Here is a 6,000-nt window from a genome sequence, read left to right as displayed (position 1 = left end):
ATATATATATTATTTATATATTTATATATGTGTGTGTGTGTGTGTGTGTGTGTGTGTGTGTGAGTGTGTGTGTTTTGGAAGAATAAAAGGATGGATTATATTATTTATAATACTTCATTTGCACACCAAAAAAAAAAAAGAAATAGTTTTTAGGGGATTATTATGAATTGAATATTTGACACACCTTGTACACTCATGTAGCAATGACTATCCCGCACAAATCTTTGGGCCTCTTTTTCGCTCACGAAGTGCCCGAATTTGCGTCAAAATATGGGACGAAGCCGCTTCGTATATGCTATTTTAAAAAATTAATTACGACGCTGTTTATCGATGAATATGACTGAAAGTTGGCACACAGTTAGAAAAAAGGTCATTTTAGATTATGTCAAGCGACAAAATTCGCGCAATTACCAGAAGACCGTTAAAAATAGATTTTTATTCTTTGGAGTAAAATATTTCTAAAACTACCGGGCGTGGAGGTTTTGTCGCTGACAAGTTAATACATGAACATTTCTTCTTTCTGGTTGTAAAATTTCATATGAATATGACGAGTACTTTTCCCGTATTTTACAAAACACCATCCTAATTTGCTCTTCAAGTTTCAATCTTTTAATATATTTATTACGCAAGATACAACCAAGGTCGAAAAAAAATGCCGAAAAAGCATCCCATATTTTCGCGTTTATTCCTCTTTGCGGGTCATCCAAATAAATGACACCTTTGAAACTGCATAACTTGTTTATTTATGAATGGATTTTCAAAATTCAAAAACATTTTTACTCAGTGGAGATAGGGCTTTGATTTTAGACAAAATTTTTCCTTAAAAAAAAAGAAAAAAACATTTTTCATAGTCCTTGCTAACTCATGGCACACATGGAAAGACTCGGACAAGCGTTTGAAAACAATAATTATATGTCCCAGCGTGTCAATCTTGATATCATGTTATCTCGTAATGAACGAGATGAGGACAATTTAGTTTCAAGTCATAATGATCAGGCTTGCGAAATGAAAGTTTAAAGTAGTTAAAATTTCAAAAAGCATCTCGCCTTCTTTGTCTTGTACGATGTATAACATTCGCCGTAGGGCCGGGTGGTCAAGTAAGAATGAGAGTATAGTTGGTTTGTTGGGTTGTTTTTTTTTTTGTTTGGTTTTTTTTTTGTTGTTTGTTTGTTGTTTTTTAAGGGTTTTACGGCGCTTGCAACACATTTAGGTCACATCAGCGCCAGTAAAAAGGAAGAAGTGTTGATAGTAAAAACATTCTAGACGTACAATTAAAAGGACTTGAGGAAAAAGTAAGACAAAGGGGAACGATACAAATGGGGAACAGATGTAGATTCCAAGAGATATAGATTCCAAGAGCACACTATCTGTGTACTTAGTTTGAGACTACCTAAATGTTTTACTCAGACACCAGCACAAGATCCCACTTAGAGGAATACACTCAAATGGCAACAAATCATTTGTTAAAAACAAAAAAATAACAGGGAGAAAAATATAATCTCCCTAAACTATAACTATACATTGAACTGTTTCCCTCCAAGTTAAGGACTCCAACCTGGGTCAGGACAAAACTCAGTAATATTATTCCAAGACAAAGATAGAAAGCAATTGAAAAACATACAGGGCGATAGGAGACATAGCAAGTACCTCCCGGCTCACTATGGGAGGTTGGGAACCCCACCCAGTGAATGAGAGTAGAATAAGGTTGATTCCTCGGGGGAAAAAAACATTGTAATAGCGTCATACAGTCATGTCTCGTCATACTTATTTAGTCTTACTGTTGGCTTTAGACCCCTGTAAAGCGTTTTGAGGACATATAGTGGATATTGACAGGGCAGTACCGTAAAAGGTTGTCACAGCATGCAGTAACTGACCGATACGGGCTGGACAACGAGCGGTTCCAGTTAAAGAAGGACACAGCATCTTTAAGGACCCCGTCTGAGACTAGAAAATAAAGTGCCATCACTCTGAAACCAAAAGGTCATTAACGCAAAGTACATTTATTCAATCCCCTGGGAAGAGTGATTTTACACTTTCAATAGGATAGGAACCAGTTTGTTTTTTTTTTACATCAAACTTTTCTTCACTATTAACAAAGAGTTGGTGATTGGCAAGCATGAATGAGTTGGGGTTTTCATATCTCTTGATTTTCTCTATGTGAGAAAGTCATACATATCTAGGTGTTTGTACATCGACGCTTTGAGGCGGAATAGGCTTTAACAGTCGTGACGTCACTTCCTTCGTAATGACGCATAGTAACTTAGTAACTGGTTTTAAACTATCGGAACGCCCTGATGAAATACATCTCCGACGAGCATAAAAGTGTATCCAGAGGAAGCATTATAAACCTGATCATGTTTGGACTTTTATACATTCTGATCACATGACATGTGAAAAAGTTCAAGCCACCAAGAAGAATAAAGAGTACCGATTTTCTTTGTTTTCTTTTTATCGATATTCTAATAAAGTCTACATTTTATTCTATGTTACATTCTATACTGCCCGAGACATTCCCTCTTTAGATACTGTCATGAATTGCACAACTTTTATTGTCATATTTTAATTCGTGTTTTCTTGCAATAGAGCATTCTATTTCCTTTCCCATCATTGTGTTTTGTGTGTTTATTCGCCTTAACTCACTCAATCCTAGAGACTTTTGCTGTTTTTCAAAATTGGAAAAAAAAGTATTAAAAATGAGCACGCACATAGATAGTTTTATTCAACTATCATTAACATGCAAAAACTAAAAACAATAGCTTTGATTCTACGCCTATAATTTGTCTCAGAAAAATGTAATAAATAGGCATGGGGTAAAAGTAACCCCGGGTAAACTACGGATATAGTCGGTGTTAGGGTTGAGTGAGTTAACTACGCCATCCATACATCGTCATTCATCCTTACTGTTCCATTCGTTGTGTTTTGTTGATAAAGAGGAAAGAAACGTCCACAGTATCTGTCTTCGTTTAATAAATCGAAGCTTACATTTCAACACTTATCGTTATTTTTTCCTTCGAGCTTCAAACAGCAACATTTTCATTATAAGACCACATTATGGCGGTACGAGATGATACCTCTTAGAGATGGTGGGTCACCGTAATCTGTCAACTGGACCAGGACTGGAAATTAAAGATTTCTGAAGTTTAAGAAACGAAACTAATTGACCTTCGAATGCAATTTGGTTTAACTCGACGTGCACCTATTTGCAGGTCTGATAACCCATTTTATTTTGGGCTCAATGATGTAATGGAAAACTCTAAACACAACAAATGAACGCAAAATATTGCCCATTACGTACAATACAACAATGTTAAACAAGGCCCATAATCAGGTTCGGATGTCAAACCTGCACATGTATGTGCACGTCGGGTTAACTCAAATCATATGTATTAAGCATTGGTTTAACTCGACGTGCACTTATTTGCAGGTCTGATAACCCATTTTATTTTGGGCTCAATGATGTAATGGAAAACTCAAAAAAACAAAAACAAATGAACGCAAAATATTGCCCATTACCTACAATACAACAATGTTAAACTAGGCCCATAATCAGGTTTGGATGTCAAATCTGTATGTACATACAAGTCGAGTTAACTCAAATCATATCTGTGAAGCTTTGGTTTAACTCGACGTGCACTTATTTGCAGGTCTGATAATCCATTTTATTATGGCCTCATTGATGTCATGAAAATCTCAACAACAACCAAAATGACGCCAAATTTTGTCCAATACCTTCGATACAACAATGTTAAACTAGGCCCATAATCGGGTTCGGAAGTCAAACCTGCACATGTATGTGCACGTTGGGTTAACTCAAATCGTATGTGTTAAGCTTCAAGTTAGATTGAATCACCTCGGCATTATAACATGTAAAGACGATGATGAGTTACAAATTGGATTCAATAGTCTGATGTCACGTCGCCCAGCAGCGGCGGCCATCGTGGTTCTAAACAAAGAAAATCTGTAGTTTTTATTCTTCATGCTAGCTAGAATTTTTCATATGTCTTGTGATCAGATTGTATAAATGTCAAAACATGATCAGATTTATGTTTTTCTCCTCTGGATACACTTTTATGCTCGTCGGAGAAGTATTTCATAAGGGCGTCCGCCATTGTTCCGATAGTTTAGAACCAGTTACTAAGTTACTATGCGTCATTACGAGGGTCTACTGTTGAAGCCTAAACTTTTTTTTCTACTTAAAATATACTCTGGTCTACAAGCTCAGCCACGTTCCCCGTTTGTTTTTGTTTTTTTTTTTCTTCTTGTCATTTATTTTTCTATCTGTTATTTTATTTTAAATCATTTTATTCATTTATATATTTATCTATTTATTAATTTATTTGCGTGTGTTTCGTTTCGTTTTATTTTGATTTTTGCGTGTGCTTTTTGTTTCGTTTTTAATATATCTGATATAGAGATAACGGAAGTAACATAGTAAGAAATGCACCCTAGGAAATGATAAATAACACTAATAATGTTAAGTATAGCATAAAATCGCGTAAGTCGATTTGCGGGTCACTTTATGAGGACACTTACCTTCATACGTCATCTCTTAAAAGTTAGATAGACTCTTAACGCTATCAAGACCAACTTCCGGTTCTAAATCAATACAATTTATTTTCGTGTTTGTCTATTGCGCGCTTTGTCTTCCTTCTACCTAACACTGAAAGTGATTAAAATCCTATAAAATTAAAGTACCTATTTGAAGGCTGTGATGGGTTTTACTCTAACATGATTTATTTTTTTAATTTATAGCAAGATATTCACTGAAATGTGCTCAAAGCGCTTTAAAATATTCCAAGCCAACAGCAACAACATTTCTAGTGTAAGACACGACACGACTAATAACGGTTTTATAAAAGATTATTTTTATTTTCCTTGACAGACAAGCCTGTGACACCTGAATGCGGTGAGACAATGCGAGTAAAGAGCATTTTCCAAAGACTAAACTTTGAGTAACCCAGAACGGTACTCACGTTGGCTTTTACATAGCGCAATATCCACTAAATGTGCTCAAAGCGCTTTACAAAGGGCCCCTGACCAACAGCAACGCGTAACATGTAGAACGAGACATGACGCTTATTAGGCGAGAGAATGTGAGTAAAGAGCCTTTTCCAAGGAGTCAGCTATGCGCAAAGAGAGGCTCGAACCCAGGACCTTCCGATCCTCAAGCGAGTGTCATACCACAAGACCACATAACTGCAACTCGAACCTGGGACTTACTAAAACCGAAGGCGAGTATCATTCGAGACTACAAAGCAGCGCAATGTTCTGCTTTTGCTCTCTCTCTCGCTCTCTCTCTCTCTCTCTCTCTCTCTCTCTCTCTCTCTCTCTCTCTCTCTCTCTTTCTTTCTTTCTTATTTTCTCTCTCTCTCTCTTTCTTTCTTCTTCTCTCTTCTCTCTCCTCTCTCTTCTCTCTCTCTCTCTCTCTCTTCTCTTTCTCTCTCTCTCTCTCTCTCTCTCTCTCTTCTCTCCTCTCTCTCTCTCTCTCTCTCTCCCTCCCTCCCTCTCCCTCTCTATCTATCTATCTATCTGGCATCTATTTACGACAGATCGTATCGGACCGATGTGACTGCTCTTTTTGGTAAGGTTTAGTTATAACAATTTGATGATACTTTAGACCCAAGTAAAGGATATCGAGTTAATTAATTACTTTGGCCTTTTTGCCCCCCCCCCCCCCCCTCCCCCACAGGGGCCATCAACGAAGGTCCTCCATTTTTTTTCTGTGCAACATCGTGGTCACATCAGAAAGCTTTTATGCAGGCGTCTCATAAAAGGGAAGACTTGGGGAAACAGTCACACACAAAATAGAGCATTTATACAGAGCGATATCCACTTAACGTGCTCAAAGCGCTTTACAGGGGGTCCCTAGCCAACAGCAACACTGAACTTTAACATGTAGGTCGAGACAAGACGACTGTCAGGCGATATTACAATATTTTCCGACAGAGACAACACTGTCTACAACCAGGGACTCATTTTACACCTGAATATGGTGAGAGA

The sequence above is a fragment of the Berghia stephanieae genome, chromosome 8, assembly GCF_034508935.2.
Source record: "Berghia stephanieae isolate SIO BIC M18660-M18661 chromosome 8, UCSD_Bste_1.3, whole genome shotgun sequence".
NCBI lineage: Eukaryota > Metazoa > Mollusca > Gastropoda > Nudibranchia > Aeolidiidae > Berghia > Berghia stephanieae.
Note: the sequence above shows the minus strand (reverse complement) of the source record.